The 17777-nt window shown below is 44.8% G+C and overlaps 1 protein-coding gene and 1 non-coding gene across 2 annotated transcripts in view; both read right to left on the bottom strand.

The window, feature by feature from the left end:
- Window positions 1–17777, bottom strand: part of EML1 (EMAP like 1) — a 204870-nt gene that overhangs the window by 165017 nt on the left and 22076 nt on the right. The gene's annotated exons all lie outside the window — the stretch shown is intronic.
- On the bottom strand, window positions 2362–2499 carry LOC114816521. Its single transcript, XR_003764308.1, has one exon. It is a non-coding gene; the product is annotated as a small nucleolar RNA SNORA7 (small nucleolar RNA).

Here is a 17777-nt window from a genome sequence, read left to right as displayed (position 1 = left end):
GTTACAGACGAGAATAAGACTCAGAAGGAATGACCTGCAATGAATTCCGCTGCTCCAAACTTATGTAGCTGAACTGGTTCTTCAGGAATAGATTTCATATTCATCAGGATGCTTCAGAAACGGCTGACGAAATCTCCTGGCATTCAAAGAACTCTGTATTGGAGACGGCTGGCCCCCCTCTCTCCTTTTATTTATGTAAAGGTTACAACGGTAGCCCACACTGAAAACACACACTAAATTAATTGAGCTTCCTTTAAGCCACAGCATTAAGGTGATGTCATAAGAACCAGCTTAGGATGGAAAGGTCATTGGAAAGGGAGGGCTCATTTTTGGTAATAAACCAATTTACAGTTTGAAGGACACTTACCGGATCTTCTGTATCTTAACTGATCTAATGGATTATAATCTGAACATGGATTTGAACTAAACAATGAAATTTTTTTTTTACTTTTAAAGATAGCAAAGGAATTTTCTAGTGCTTGTGGACTAATTGGTTAAATCCTAAAAGCAACATGACAGTTAAGATGTCACTTGATCATTATGTGATGAGCAATAAAAGAAGTTTTAATCTGAATAAATCTTTAAGAAGATGAATAGTAACCTGTTCAATAGTCAAAACACACAGAGAGAGGACATCCAGTGAATTAACCAAGGTTATCCCTGAGAGGAAATGAGGTATAGAGGGTTTTGGATCTTTGTTTTTTAAATGACAGTTACTTTTTTAAAAAAATTAGGACACGTGTACATCAGCACACCCAATCTCAAAAAGAAATGACTTACATAACACAGTATTTTTTAGATTCTGTCTTGATCAAGGTTGCAAACAGTCAAAAAATTACTGGCAAGAATATTTGCAGCAATATTCAGCTTCCTTCACCACTCCCTATAGTTAAAACCTTTTTCTTAAAAGGATCTGAAAAATGTAAGTGGAAATAATTATCCTTGGCAAGGTTTTGATTCCCATACCTCAAGGGATTTAAAGCTTTGTAGTAGAAAAACTACAGCAGAAGCCATGATAAAAGAGGCATTGCATTACAAACCCACAATGTTAATACTTTTTTAATGCGAGAAATTCCCACCAGCCATTCAGAATGCCTGATCTCTCCACTCATTCGCTGAACGGCTGAACTGCAGGCTCTCCATAATCCTTTCTTGCAAAAAATCCAACTCGGCCTAAGTACTGAATAAGGAAATGTCTCGGACTTGGACATTAATGAAATCAAGTCAAAGAAATAATACTGTGGGTAGAATAAGGCCAAGAATTTGTATTTGTGGTCAAAGTAAAGGGATTTTTAGAAGCAATCAGTTCCACATGAAGCAGAGGGATTCAGAACAGTCCTTGGGGATTCAGTTTGTAGTTTAAGAAGATTCTTTAGCTGTCAATGCCGAGAGGAAAATGGCTCCCAAACTCTGCATGTTAAAAAAAGATGCTTACATGTTCACACTGGCATCACCTCCCAATCAAGTCTCCCCTGCTCTCATCAGGTGAGAGGAGTCTACCCGAGTTGCTCAGCAGATCTACTCGTTTTTGCCCAAGAGGTGATTGCCACACATTTGGTGTCTCCGCCGAGCCTTCAGTGGGTGGGTAGCATTCCGGATAAATGGCAGGGAGAAGGCCTGCACCACTCTGCCTGCCCCTGTACCCACACAGAAAGCCATCATCAATCAATCAATCAATAACATGTACTGAGTGCTTACTGCATGAGGAGCGCTTTGTGAGAGTCCACAGACCCAAGCAAAAGAGATGCCTGTTTTGACTCTCTCCCCCGTTTCTGGTCCCACCCACTCATCTGACTGGCAGCTTGAATTTTGAGTTTTTCACACCTACTGCCAGGATCTGGCCACCTTCCATCTCTTGTCTTGCCCTCCTCCTGCCACACTGCTGCGGCCTTCAGAGCAGTTCCCGGAGCTGAAGGGCTGGGGGTGTGAGGACAGCCAACCCCAGTTGGCAGTTGCCAATCAGGATGACTTCTGGGCCAATCAGAAGACCTGCTGGAGAACCCAAACTCATATTCCCACAACCCCATCTTCATGACCTTTGGTGACAGTTTGAATATGTGTGCTAATAATAATAATAATTGTGGAATTTGTTAAGTACTTACTATATAGCAGGCACTGCACTAAGCACTGGGGTCTTGTCTTGTCTTATGCTGTTGAGTCAACTCCGACCCATAGCGATGCCACGGACACATCTCTCCCAGTGCAGCCCACCTCCATCTACAATCATGCTGGTAGTGTATCCATAATGTTTTCTTGGTGAAAATACGGAAGCAGTTTACCATTGCTGCCTTCCGTGCAGTAAACTTGAGTCTCCACCCTCGACTCTCTCCCATGAGCTGCCGCCGGCACAGGAGAGTTTTGATCTGTGGCAGATTGCCTTCCACTCGCTAGCCACTGCCCAAGCTAGGAATGGAATGGGTATGCCTCTGCCTCACTCTCCCTCCTGTAGTCAAGAGTGGTGGAGTGCTGGAAACTCTTCAGGTGCGACCATGAGAGGGGAAGCACTGGGGTAGATACGAGTTAATCAGATTGGACACAGTCCCCTGTTCCACATGAAGCTCACAGCCTTAATCCCCATTTTACAGATGAGGAAACTAAAGCACAGAGAATAGAAGTTACTTGCCCAAGGTCACACAGCAGACCAATGGCTTTAAAACTGGGATTAAAACTCAGTCCTTCTGAACCCCAGGCCCATGCTCTATCCACTAGGCCATGCTACAATAAGAGATGAGTCGAGGACAGATCAGAGGAAAATAACAAGAGAACTGCCACTGCAAATCTTCCACTCAAAAGCCTGAAAATCTGATTGGATAGATCACCATACTTTACCTGGAATTAAGCCAGTGGGCTGACTAGATTTGAGGGTAAGAATGGTGGGGAAATATTTATTAAGGATCATTTCAAGCCATTATTAACAGGGAACTCAAGCATGTCAGTCTAGGTAACTGACATGGAAAACTACTGCTGTTAGCTGAGAGGAAAGCTCTTTATGCAGTGTGTTCAAAACACTGGTCCATACTGAACTAAAGAGCTCCTGGGATGCAGACTTTTAAACACCAGAAACTCTTCAACAGGGTCAATGATTCCAATTTCCAGAGGAACACTGAATCTAGGACACTCTGACTGATGATTCTTCCCAGGGTGTATAACGAGATTTCATGTATGACATCTTTTATCTTTGGAAGCAGACATTGACTGGAAAGCACTGCAAGAATGAAGACATTAACATGTGCTGCTGATGCTGGGTTGTTACTCCAGCTTTCAGTCCTGGAAAGATAAGCTAAAACCTCCCACACAACAATATTCACTTCCCAGATGCTTCTGAGAAGTCAGAAGGTCATGGGTTCTAATCCGGACTTTGCCACCTGTCTGCTGTATGGGCAAGTCATTTCACTTCTCTGTGCCTCAGTTCCCTCATCTGTAAAATGGGGCTGAAGACAGTGAGCACTATGTGGAGCAGGGACTGTATTCAACCGGATTTGCTTGTATTCATTACAGTGCTTGAGACATAGTAAGCACTTAACAAACGCCACAATTATTATTATTATTTATTCTGCCCATTCATCTTAATAAAGGGGTCATTTCCTCAACTTGTCTTTGGGAAGACAAATACTTTTCTCTTCACTGGGTTCAAATACCTGCCTTTTAGTCAAAGAATTCTCCCTCAATCTATAGTGGGGATTGTTCCAAAATCATCTGTTAACAAGTCAGTATTAAGGAAGGAGGCAGAGTTCTAATTTGAACCTCTCAACAGTGTCTATAAGACCACACTAATTGCTCTCACTGGAGCTGGTGAGTACAAACTGAGTTTGATGGAAGAACTGAATCTCTGAAGGACTCCTCATTATTACTACTATTAGTACTCTATTATTTTATATTACCTACAATAGTCTGAGTGATACCTCCGCTCACTTTGCATTTATTCATGTTTCTCCTGATGGGTTAGGCATGAGTTTCTTAGCATCTCACAGAAAACAGTGGCTTGTTTATGTCTCCTCTACTGATCGGCATGTGTCTTATGAGTTTCCAAAGATCCAGGCTACTGTAGAGTAACCAACTTCAGGAAAGTAATAGTTAAATGATCTAGCTCCCAATTCTCACTAAAGCAGCAAACCTATAACACCAAGCCCTGAGTATTGTCTGCTTGATTAAATATGGCAGACACTCCCTAATTAAAAGGCAGAAGGATTCCTTCAAAAAAAACCTGCATTTGTTCAGCACTTAGTATGTGCCAAGCATTGTACTAACTGCTAGGGTACATACAGGTTAATCAGGTCAGTTAGAATCCCTGTCCCACATGTGCTGCTTCTGGGAAGCAAATACCAAATACCTGCCCTTTAGTCAAAGTTCTTCTCAAACTACAGTGGGGATCATTCCAAAATCATCTGTTAACAGCTCAGTATTAAGGAAGGAGGCAGAGTTCTAATTTGAACCTCTCACCAATGTCTATAATACCACGCTAATTGCTCTCACTGGAACTAGTGAGTACAAACTGAGTTTGTAGGGAGTAGAATTTAATCCCCTTTTTACAGATGAAAAACTGAGGCACTGAGAAGTTAAGTGGCATGCCCAAGATCACACAACAATCAAACAATGGTGTTTATTGAATGTTTACTATGGGCAGAGCACCATACTAAGCACTTGGTAGAATACAGCACAGCAGAATTAGCCAGAACATTCTCTGCCCATAATGAGTTCCAGGTCCTCTGACTTCCAGGCCTGGGCTTTTCCACCTAGGCCATGCTGCTCCTCAAAAATAATTTTGGTACTTGTTAAGCACTTACTATGTGCCTAGCACTATACTAAGCACTGGGGTAGATAAAAGATAATCAGGTTGGATACAATCCCTGTCCCACCTGGGGCTCACAGTCAAAGTAGGAGGGAAAATAAATTTCCATTTTATAGATGAGGAAACTGAGGCACAGAAAAGTTAAGTGACTCAGTCAAGAACACAGAGCGGGCAACTGGTAGAGCAGGGATTAAAACCCAGGTCTTCTGACTTCCAGGCTCATGCTCTTTCTGACAGGACATGCAGCTTCCTTTAATAATCATTTAATAATTTAGTAATTATTCCTTGTCACTGTGATTGTTTCTTTAATAATACTGTAATGTTTTTCTGTTCCTGCCTGATCTAAATTTCCAGCGTTTCCGGCATTGCCCACATCTTTCTTGCAAATGTTAAGGGACACTTGCCCACTCTCTTCTTCCCTCCCTGACTTGACCTTCATTGGATTACTTTCCAATGGCTCCTTCCTCACTACTTTCAAACAAGCTCCTGTATCCCCAATCCTAAAAGTATCCTCCCTTGACCCTATGGATCTCTCTAGTTATAGCCATGTCTCCCTCAGTTGATCAATCTTATTCAGTGAACACTTACTATGTGCAGAGCACTGTATTAAGTGCTTAGGAGAGTTCAACACAACAGAGCTAGTAGATACATTCCCTGGCCACAAGGAGCTCAGAGTCCAGAACACCGCCATCCTCCCTGTCTCACAAACCCATGAACTCAGCATTATACCAGATTCATCTCTCTCACTCAACATGCATAGCCAACCTGCCACCAAAACCTGTTGGTTCTACCTTCGCAATATTGCTACAATCCATCCTTTTCTCTCCATCCAAACTGCTACCATGTCAATCCAAGCAATTATAACATCCACCTTGACAATTACCTCAGCCTCCTTGCTGACCTCCCTGCCTCCTGTCTCTTCCCTCTCCAGTTTTTTCTCCACTCTGCTGCTCAGATCTTTTTCTAAAAATAATGCTCAGTCCACATTTCCCAACTCTGCAAGAACTTCTGGTTTTTCATATCAAACAAAAACTCCTTACCTTGGATTTTAAAGTACTCAATCACCTTGCCTCCTCTTACTTTACCTTGCTGATTTTCTACTAAAACTCAGCCCACATACTTCACTCCCATAATGCCAACCTAGTCACTGTACCTGAATCTCAATCTCACCACTGATCCCTTGCCTATGTTCACTATGTGGCCTGGAATTCCCTCCCCCTTCATATATGATGGACCACCACTCTATCTTAAAAACCTTATTAAAATCATACCTCCTCCAAGAGTTCTTCCATGACTAAGCCCACATTTCCCCTACTCCCTCTCCTTTCTGCATTGCCTATGCAATCGGTCTGTACTTTTTAAGCACTTAATATACACCCCACCCTTAACACCACAACATTTATGTGCTTACCTGCAATTTATTTTAATGCCTGTTTCCCCTCTAGACTGTTAACTCCTTGTAGGCAGGACAGGTGTCTACCACTTCTGTTATATTGTATTCTTCAAAGGGCTTAAAATAGTGCTCTGCATACAGTAAGCATTCAAGATACCACTGACTGACTAATTGATAGATTGGGATCTCCCCATTGTTCTTAATAATAATAATAATAACAATAGTAATAATAATAATTGTACTTGTTAAGCGCTTACTATGTGCCAGGCACAGTTCTAAGTGCTGGAGTAGACACAAGCTAATCTGGTTGGACACAGTCCCTGTCCCAGGTGGGGCTCACAGTCTTAATCCCCATTTTACAGATGAGGGAACTGAGGCACAAAGCAGTTAGGTGACTTGCCCAAGGTCATAGAGCAGACATGTGGCAGAGTGGGGATTAGAACCCATGACCATGACTCCCAGGCCTGTGCTCTATCCACTAAGCTTGCTTTAATTCTTTCAATTCCTTCACCCAGGTTCTCACAAGTCTTTCTCTGGACTAGACCGAGGCTCATCTGGCATTTATGATGGGAGACACCATCTTCATGTTCTTACATCTATCTAATTTTACCTCTAGTCATCATCATCATCATCATCATCATCATCATCTTCACCAATGGTATTTATTGAGTGTTTAGGATGTGCAGAGCACCGTGCAAAGTGTGTGGGAGAGTACAATTCAAAAGAGTTAGCATACAAGTTCCCTGCCCACAGGGAGCTTAAAGTCTAGAGGGGGAGACAGACATTAATATATGTAAATGATTTATAATATATAATTTATATTGAGGGTCGAGGGTGGGGCAAATATGAAATATCCAAAGGTCACAGAGCCAAGTGCACAGAAGACACATCATCCTTAGCAAGCTATTTGGGATCTCTACAAATCCTAGTGTGTGCCCAAATTTGACAGCATTTCCTCTGTGTATCTTTAATTTTTCCCTTATTCCAGTATTAACTTTTCATCCCTTCATGAACATGTTGAAATTTTTTGTCCTGTTCAGCTTCCTGTAGGAACAAATTTCTTGGGCTTTCCACTTGCAGTATATCTTTTGTTTGCTTTTAAGCCACCGCCTTCAAGCTTAATGGGTGCTGCCTCACCCTAATGTTCTAGGTTTAGGTGCACAACACTCTTTTCTCCCCACCCTCGTATCTTTGTGTTTTTGCAAATTTGAGCCTCCACCTTTCCAGAGTGAATCAATCCATCAGTGGTGTTTATTGAGTGCATACTGTGTAAAGAACACTGTACTAAGCACTTGGGAGAATATGATAGTTGGTAGTACAGAGGAGGAGGTCTACAGTGAAAAGTCCTGATCACTTCCTTTCCATAGCATTCTAACACCCACTTTAGGACTCATGAATCAATCTCTTATTAATGTACTTGTGTCCGATATCTACATATTCCCTCCCTCCTAATTAGAATGTATATGATCAACACATGTTTATTACCTCCAAAAGCCTAATCGAAAAGATAGTAACTCTTTGAGCAGGGACCACATTTATCCCACTAGACTGTAAGTTCCTCACAGGCAGAAAATGTGTCTACCAACTCTATTGTATTGTACTCTCCCAAGTCCTTAGCACAGTGCTCTGTCCTCAGTAAGTGCTCAATAACCACGACTGATCAAGTGATTTTAGGAAATTCCACCTCATCCAGCAAGCCTTCCCTGATCACTTCCCAACACTCCAAGGTATAGGAACCACCTTTGCCACTTATACACCGATTGCCATCCTCAGCAGTTATGGATACATGTTCATTGAATTATTTATTCTGGTGACTCTAATTGCAAATAATTTTATGCCTGTCTCCTCCATTAGAGTGTAAGCTCCTTGTCACCAAGTCATTTCTACGGTTTGTACTCTCCAAGTTCTCACTATAGTGCATTATACCACAGGACCTCAATAAATACTGTTAATAGTAGATTTCTGTTTTAATTCCTTTCTCTTTCAGCCCCTAAATCTCAAAAACTCCCCTCTAGACTGCAAGCTTGTTGTGGGCAGGGAATCTGTACGTTACATTGTTGATTTGCACTTTCCCAAGCACTTATTATTTAATAGTAATAATAATAATAATAATTCCATTTATTAAGTGCTTATTATGTTCCAAGCACTGTTCTAAACACTGGGGTGGATACAAGCTGATCAGGTTGGACAAAGTCCCTGTCCCACAAGGGGATCACAGTCTTAAACCTCCATTTTACAAATGAGGTAACTTAGGCACAGAGAAGTGAAGTGACTTGCCCAAGGTCACACAGCAGACATATGCAGAGCTGGGATTAAAATCCACGATCTCTGACTTCCGGACCAGAGCTCTTCCCACTAGGCCAGGCTGTTTCTTAATAATAATAATGGTGGCATTTGTTAAGCACTTACTATGTGCAAAGCACTGTTCTAAGTGCTGGGGGGATACAGGGTGATCAGATTATCCCACGTGGGGCTCACAGGTTTAATCTCCATTTTACAGATGAGGTATCTGAGGCCCAGAGAAGTTAAGTGACTTGCCCAAAGTCACACAGCTGACAAGTGGCAGAGCCGGGAGTCGAACCCGTGACCTCTGACTCCGAAGCCCACGCTCTTTCCACTGAGCCACGCTGCTTCCCCGGTGCTCTTAATACAATGCTCTGAACACAGTCAGCACTCAATAAATATGACTGATTGAGTGACTGAGAGAAAGAGCAGCAAGCCAACTCTGTCTGGATTCTGATGTCCATCATCCACCACGTCCACAGGGAGGTCCAGGAGTCAGACCTTCCCAAGGGCTAAAGCAGAGGGGTGAGAACCTGAAGATTTTGAGGGAAATGGATTGGTGGGACTGCTGCTCTGTCACTCGGTGGTCTTCTTTCCCTCTCAGACACAAACATGCTGGACAAGCTCCTGGACCAACGGGAGCTGAGGAGCCAAACTGCAGGTCTGCCAGTCCTCAGAGGTCAGGGTGGAGCCGAGGGGAGGAGGACTCAGAACCGACCAGCACAAGAGGCATTCCTGAACTGATGCTTCCTTCCAGTGGGGCAATCTGGTGGTTCCTGAAAAAAGCACCCTTCTGCATTCTGCCCCCCACTTCCCTTTCTCCCAAATGCTAAGTGCAGTCCTCTGCACATAGTAAGTGGTCAAAAATAATAGTAATAATAATAATCATGGTATTTGTTAAGCACTATGTGCCAGGTACTGTACTAAGCATTAGGGTGGACAAAGCAAATTGGGTTGGACACAGTCCCTGTCACCCAGGGGGGCTCACAGTCTGAATCCCCAATTGACAGATGAGGTAACTATAGCCTAGAGAAGTGAAGTGACTTGCCCAAGGTCATGGAGCAGACAAGTGGCAGAGCCAGGATAAATATGATTGACTGACTGACTGATAGGCTTCTTTACTTCACAATCACCCCCACCTCGGCCACAGGCTCTGCTCTGCCAAAATAAAGAAATGAATTTTCACCTCACTCCTCTCCCAGCTCCATTTCCTTCCCCCTCGCCACCCCACCCCTTTCTCCTGCACCCAGATGCCAGCATCTGGTCTGGAATTTCTGGTTTTGAATAAATACAGGCAGTCAGCAAAACTCTCAGCTGGGGAGAAAAATCTCCCAGAGATTAGAGCTGTCACGCAGGGCAAAAGCATTTCTGAAAAGAGAGCTGCCACTTCCCAGACCCCTGTGGTCGGCTGCTGGTGTATTCACCCTGCCAACTTCCTTTTTCACCGAGTTTATTTTTATAGTCCCTCTAGAAAATGACACTTCCTAAACCTTGGATTTGGGAAAAAAAGTTGAAGAGATACAGAAGTAGATGTTCCAACCCTTCCGCACGTTGCTGGGGAGGGTGGCTTCTGGAAGGAAAATAATAGCAATAATGCTAAAAATAATAATAGTAATAATAATACAAATAATTAAGCACTTACAATGTGCCAAGAATAATAATAATAATTATGGTATTGGTTAAGAGCTTACTATGGGTTAGGTACTCTTCTAAATTCTGGGTTAGATGCAAGATAATCAGCTTGGAACCAATCACTGTCCCACAAAGGGCTCATAGACTTAATCCCCATTTAACAGATGAGGGAGCTGAGGCACAGAGAAGTTAAGTGACTTGCCCTAGGTCACACAGCAAAGTGGCAGAGCTGGAATTAGAACCCATGATCTTCTGATTTCCAGCCTGGTGGTCTATCCACTATGCCACACTACTAAGCCCTGGGAGAAGTACAAAATAATTAGATGGGACAAAGTCCCGGTCCCACAGGGACTTCACAGCCCACGTAGGAGGTTGAACAATTATGAATCCCAATTTTACAGATTAGCAAACTGAGGCATAGAGATGGCAAGTGACTTGCTCAAGGTCATACAGCAGGCAAGTGGCAGTCCTCGAATACCCAGGCCCAGGTGCTTTCCACTAGACCAAGCTGCTTCTCAGAGGAGAAGGAAGAGTAGGCCTAGGCACTGTGGGACCCCCCGCTCTATGGAGATCTCCTTCTGCCTCTCCGTTGGTTCCTGTCTCTCAATCAGGATAGAAATAGCCTGCAACCAGAGCCAGTGGTACAAGATAAGGGAGAGTCTGGGGAGAGTGGCATAGTGGATACAGCTTGGACCCGGGAGTCAGAAGTACCTGGGTTCTCATTCCAGCTCTACTGTCTGTGTGGTCTTGGGCAAGTCACTTCACTTCTCTGTGCCTCAGTGGCCTCATCTGTAAAATGGGGATTAAGACTGTGAGTCCTGTGTGGGACATGGACCCTGTCCAACCTCATTAGCTTGAATCTACCCCAGTGCTTAGTACAGTGCCTGGAACACAGTGAGTGTCTAATAAATGCCATTTAAAAAAAAGAAGCAAAAGCAGGGGAATGGTGGCAGCATCAGTGGCACAAAAGAGGTGCCTTGAAATCTGAAGGCCTCATTCCTGGGACTCCTTAGTCCAAAGATGTAGTAATAATAATAATAATGATAACAATGGTATTTGTTAAGTGCTTACCATGTGCCAGTCACTGCACTAAGTGCTGGAGTGGATACGAGCAAATCGGATTGCACACAGGCCCATGTGGGGCTCACAGTCTCAATCCCCATTTTACAGGAGAGTTAACTGAGACATAAAGAAGTGAAGTAACTTACTCAAGGTCACACAGCAGACAAGTGACAGAGTCAGGATTAGAACGCATGACCTTCTTACTTCCAGACTCTTGCTCTATCCACTCCACCATGAGGGTTGAGACAGAAGGGCAGGGCACCTCCCTCTCCCTTCTGGCCTGCTCTGTCCTCGAGAAGCCCTGTTCCTCACGGGGAGAGGAGGGTGGGAAGAATCCCTAGAACCTGGGACTCAAAGCCTTAGTCACCCACTGGGCTATGGGGTCTGCAGAAGGATGCCCAAAAGCAGGGTCTTCTCCCACCTGAACCATCCAGGTTTAATGGGCTGACAATCAATCATTCATATCAGTGGTAAACCCAGTGTGGGCAGGGATTGTTTTTCTTTAATCACGGAATTGTACTTTCCAAGCGCTTAGCACAGTGCTCTGCACACAGTAAGCACTCAATAAATAAGATTGAATGAATGATTGGACACTTATTGAGTGCTTTCTGCATGGAGAGCACTGTACTAAGCGCATGGGAGAGTACAATACAATAGAGTTGGTAAACATGTTCCTTGTCCACAAGGAGCTTACAGTCTAGAGTGACTCAGCTCTCTCATTCACCCCACACATCCAATCCATCACCAAGACCTACCGGTCTCATCTTTATAATATCGCCAAGATCCTCCCTTTCCTCTCCACCCAAACAGCTATCTTACTGATACATGGCTCTCATAATATCTCGGCTGGATTATTGTGTCAGCCTTTTCTCTGATCTCCCTTCCCCCTGCCTCTCCTCACTCCAGTCTATTCTTCATTCCGCTGCCCGGCTCATCTTCCTGCAGAAACGCTCTGGGCATGTCACTCCCCTTCTTAAAATCCTCCAGTGGTTGCCTATCGACCTCCACTCGAAACAAAAACTTCTCACTCTAGGCTTCAAGGCTCTCCATCACCTTGCCCCGTCCTACCTCTCCTCCCTTCTCTCTTTCTACTGCCCACCCCGTAGGCTCTGCTCCTCTGCCGCCCACCTCCTCACCGTCCCCCGTTCTCGCCTATCCTGCCATCGACCCCGGCCCACGTCCTCCCGCTGCCCTGGAATGTCGTCCCTCCTCACCTCCACCAAACTAACTCTCTTCCCTTCTTCAAAGCCCTACTGAGAGCTCACCTCCTCCAAGAGGCCTTTCCAGACTGAGCTTCCTCTTTTCCCTCTGCTCCCTCTGCTGCCTCTCTGCCCCCCCTTCAACTCCCCTCAGCTAAGCCCCCTTTCCCCACCTTCCCTCTGCTCCTCCCCCTGGCCCTTCCCCTCCCCTCAGCACTGTGCTCATCCGCTCATTTGTATATATTTTTATTACCCTATTTATTTTGTTAATGAGATGTACATCTCCTTGATTCTATTTATTGCTATTGCTTTTGTCTGTCTGTCTTCCCTGATTAGACTGTAAGCCCGTCAATGGGCAGGGATTGTCTCTATCTGTTGCCGAATTGTACATTCCAAGTGCTTAGTACAGTGCTCTGCACATAGTAAGCGCTCAATAAATACTGTTGAATGAATGGAGAGGGAGAAAGACATTAATATAAAGAAATAAAATTACAGATATGTACATAAGTGCTGTGGGCCTGAGGGTGGGGTTTATTGGGTTCTACTATTAAGTAAGTAGCAATACCCAAAAGGTGCAGATCCAAGTGCATAGATAATGTAGAAGAGAGAGTGATTTGGGGGCAAGAAGCCTTAATCGAGGAAGACCTCTTGGAGATGAGATTTTAATAAAACAGCCCACAAAGTGGTGGTCTGTGGTAAATAAGGGAGTTCCAGGCCAGAGGGGGGATGTAGCAAAGAAAGAAGTCAAAAGCAAACTGAAGTGATGTGTCAGCCTGCACCAGGGAAGACTTAGAAAGAAACAAAATCTCTATCCACTGCACGGAGCTAAATTCTCACTCAAAAGTCAGTCACCTAGGCCTCGCACTGACCAATGATGCAGTGATAGACAAGGAAGTAGAAAATGGAATCAAGCTAGCCAGGGCCTCCTGTGGAAGACTGTCAGAGTGTGGCGGCAGCTTGATATTCAGCTCCAAACCAAACCAGCAATCAACAGAACTGCTGTGTTATCTTCCTCATTTTGGTCACTTAAGGAACATCATATGACAAGACAGGATTATATGGAGCAAAATCCATCTCCTAGCATGGAAAATATGTTCCTTGCAACCTGACTGTGCTGGATGGGAAATATTGGAGAATGGATGACAGCAGGCAGAAAAATATCCAAACAGCTGCTGTATGATGGGCTGAAATTGAAAAACCTAAACAAGGAGAGCAGAGGAAACATTTCAAGGATACCTTAAAACAAAGTCTCAGATAATGCTGTATCCCAGAATTCATATCCGACAGGCCACCACTGTCCCCACCCTTATACCTCCAAGAGGCCTTCCCAGACTAAGCCCTTTATTTCCCCTTTCTGCCCACCCCCCATGTTGACTCTGCATTTGATTGTGTACCCCTTCACTGTGATCAATCAATCAATGTATTTATTGAGGGTTTACTGTGAGCAGGGCACTGTACAAATGCTTGGGACAGTATGACACAATAATATAACAGACACACTCCCGTCCCACAACAACTTTACACACTCACCCCAGCCCCACAGATACATATGCAAATATTCTTATATGCTGCTGTTTCCCCTAACCCTAAAGGACTTTAATGTCAGTCTCTCTCTGCAGACTGTAGGCTCCTTGTGGAAAGGGTTCGAGTCTACCAACTCTATTGTATTGTACTTTCTCAAGCATTCAGCACAGAGCTCTGTGTACATTAAGTGTTCAATAAATACTATTGATTGATTGACTGATTGATTGGATGGGGTGGAATTGGGGTAGTTCTCTCAAAGGCAAATAGACAACTCCCTTTGAGCAAGTAGAAGAGTCAAACAGATGGTTACCAGCAGAGTTGCCAACTACTGAAAATGATTTCTACATAGTACATAGAGATGCAACAGGGCCTGGGTTTTAAGCTCAGTTCCACCACTTACCTGCTTGGGAAAGTCATTTAATTTCTCTGTGCTTCAGTTTCCTCAACTGTAAAATGAAGTTTGATCAATCAGCCAATCAATGTTATTTATTGAGTGCTTACTGTGTCCAGCGTGCTGTACTAAGCAGTTGGGAAAGTACAATATAACAGAGTTGGGAGACATGTTTCCTGCCCTTAGGGAGCTTAAATTAAATACCAGTACTCCCTCTTATTTAAACTGGAAGCCCTGTGTGTGGACTGGGATTCTATTTGATATTTTTGGTAATTTGTTAAGCACCATCTATGTCCCACACGGGGCTCACAATCTTAATTCCCATTTTACAAATGAGGTAACTGAGGAATAGAGAACTGAAATGATTTACCCAAGGTCACACAGCAAACCAGTGGCAGAGCCGGAATTAAAACCCAGGGCCTTCTGACTCCCAGGCCTATGGTCTGTGCACTAGACCATGCTGCTTCTTAGCATGTCTAACCTATATCTATTTTGTAACTTGTATCTATCTTGAATGTGTCTCAGTGTTTAGTAGAGTGCTTGACACACAAGTGATTAACAAATATTACTACTGTCATTATTAAAAGTAGACTTCCAGACTTTTTTTTCTGACAGATCAAAATTGTGGGCAGCAAGTATTGGTAGTGGGATGGGGGGTTGCCATCTGTTATATAATAATAATTATTATTATTATGGTTTTTATTAAGCATTTAGTATGTGCCAGGCATTGTACTAAGCACTGGGGTGGATAAAAGCAAATTGGGTTGGACACACAGTCCCTGTCTCACGTGGGACTCACAGTCTCAATCTCTATTTTACAGATGTAGTAACCGAGGCAGAGAGACGTGGAGTGACTTGTCCAAGGTCACAGAGCAGACGAGGGCAGAGCCGGAATTAGAACCCATGACCTTCTGAATCTCAAGCCCATGCTCTAGCCACTGTGGTTAGGGTTAAGGTGAGGGTCTGGATTGATGACACCCTGTTTGTGAAATTCATACTCAGCAGTTGGCAACACTACACCAAGGTACCCGCTGCTTTAAAGGAGGAGGAAGCACTGTGGCATTGGAGGCGGCAGTGGTGGTGGAGCAATGGCAATGGCAAGAGAAGCAGAAGCAGTGTGGCTCAGTGGAAAGAGCATGGGCTTTGGAGTCAGGACTCATGAGTTCGAATCCCAGCTCTGCCACTTGTCAGCTATGTGACTGTGGGCAAGTCACTTAACTTCTCTGTGCCTCAGTTCCCTCATCTGTAAAATGGGGATTAAGACTGTGAGCCCCACGTGGGACAACCTGATTCCCCTATGTCTATCCCAGTGCTTAGAACAGTGCTCGGCACATAGTAAGCGCTTAACAAATACCAACATTATTATTATTATTAAGAGTAGGGAAGCAGCGTGGCTCTGTGGCAAGAGCCCAGGGTTGGGAGTCAAAGGTCATGGGTTCGAATTCCAGCTCTGCCACTTGTCAGCTGTGTGACTGTGGGCAAATAACTTAATTTCTCTGTGCCTCAGTTACCTCAATTGTAAAATGGGAATGAAGACTATGAGCCTCACGTGGGTCAACCTGATTACCCTGTATCTCCCCCAGTGCTTAGCACAGTGCTCTGCACATAGTAAGCACTTAACAAATACCAACATCATCATTATTATTATTATTATTACTAAGAGTGGTGACAGTGGTAGTGAAAGCAGTGGAGGCGGCAGTGGTGATGGCAGCAGTTTTGGCAGCAGCGGCAGGGCTGCAAAGGAGCCGGTCCTGGGGATGCGGGGTTGGGGGTGGGGAACTGTCTCTCTCCCACTGCCCCCTCCTGCTTCCACATCTGCATGAACCCTCCATCTGCCCCAGGGACTCCCAGGGATGCCCTGAGCAGGCTGGGGAATCAATGGGGCCCTCACGCTTTTGAAGTCCAGGAGCCGCCCAGAATGGTTCCCTAAATGGCTCCAGCATCACCAGCTCCACCCCGGACTCCCCCCACCAGCAGGCTTCCCCCTCTTCCTCACATTTCCCCTTTCCCTTTAGGCAGGGAAACTGAGACAGGGCCTAGGATACCCACACTCTCATCCTGTTTTTTCCCCTCCTTAGCGAGACTAAAGACTAAGACAGGAGGCCACTGAGCTCCAGCCCCAAACCCCCGGCTAAGTTCCATCTCTGATCCTGAGTGGAACCAAATCCACACTTGCCCACATTGGAGGTCCGGGCCGGGGTCCACTCTAGCAAGGCAAGGTGTAAAGAGGGCTCTAGGATCTACTACCCCCCCACATTCATTCATTAATTAATTCATTCATTCAATCGTATTTATTGAGTGCTTACTGTGTGCAGAGCACTGTATTAAGCACTCATAAAGTACAGTTCAGCAACAGAGAGAGATCATCCCTACCTACATCGGGCTCACAGTCTAGAAGGAGGGAGACAGACATCACAACAAGTAAACAGGCATCAATAGCATCAGTATAAATAAATAGAATTATAGCTATATATACACATCAAAACAAGTAAACAGGCATCACCTCCCCGTCCTCCAGGGAAGGGCTCTGGGGATGCCAGAGTCTTCTCTGAAGCTTGTGGTCCCTAGCAAGACTCCACCCCTTCCCTTCCCAGGTCATAAGGGAGAAGCAGTGTAGCCTAGTGGATAGACCACAGGCCTAGGAATAGAAGGACCAGGGTTCTAATCCTGGCTCAGCTACATGTCTGCTGTGTGACTTTGGACGACCTTGAGTGACTCACTTCACTTCTCTGTACCTCAAATTCCTCATCTGTAAAATGAGGATTAAGACTGTGAGCCCCATGTGGGGCAGGGATTGTTTCCAACCTGATTATCTTGCATCTGCCCCAGCGTTTAATAAGGTACACGACACATAGTAAGTACTTAACAAATACCACCAACAAAACCAGGTTTCTGGGGCCCCAGGGGAAGGAGGTGGAGTGGCTGGAGGGGGGCACCCAAACTGGGTGGGGGGGGGGGGGGAAGGGGAGAGCAGAAAGGGAGATAGAGGGCATGGGAAGACTTTAGCATGGAACCCAGTTTGTCACTCTGTGCTCTGCTCCAGATGCTTCAATCAATCGATGGCATTTATTCATTCAATCATATTTATTGAGTGCATACTGTGTGCAGAGCACTGGACTAAGGATTTGAGAGATTACAGTACAACAGAGTTGGTAGACCCGTTCCCTGCTCTCAAAGAGCTTACAGGCTGGTGTCTTCATGCCACACTCTGCATCCTCCCAAGGGTTCAAAGAGGTGTCGACTCTCTTGGAATCCCTTCAGAAGCTACCCCAGTGTGGCGGCCCTCTGTGTTTACCCCGAGTTCATGGACAAGGACAATTAGGGCTCATTTGTCCGTATACTGACGGAGGGTTGGAAGCTCTGGTTGCCAGGACTGAGAAGTATGTTCCTCTGTGGACTCTGGCTTGGGCAGCAGATGGCACCGCTCTGCCATGAGCTCTGACAGGGCTGAAAGAGAAGGGGTGGTAGGGGCAGGTCAGAGGGGGCACCTGGTCCTGTCTGTAT

Source organism: Ornithorhynchus anatinus, chromosome 1 (assembly GCF_004115215.2).
Source record: "Ornithorhynchus anatinus isolate Pmale09 chromosome 1, mOrnAna1.pri.v4, whole genome shotgun sequence".
Taxonomy (NCBI): Eukaryota; Metazoa; Chordata; class Mammalia; order Monotremata; family Ornithorhynchidae; genus Ornithorhynchus; species Ornithorhynchus anatinus.
This window is presented reverse-complemented; position numbering and strand designations above follow the sequence as displayed.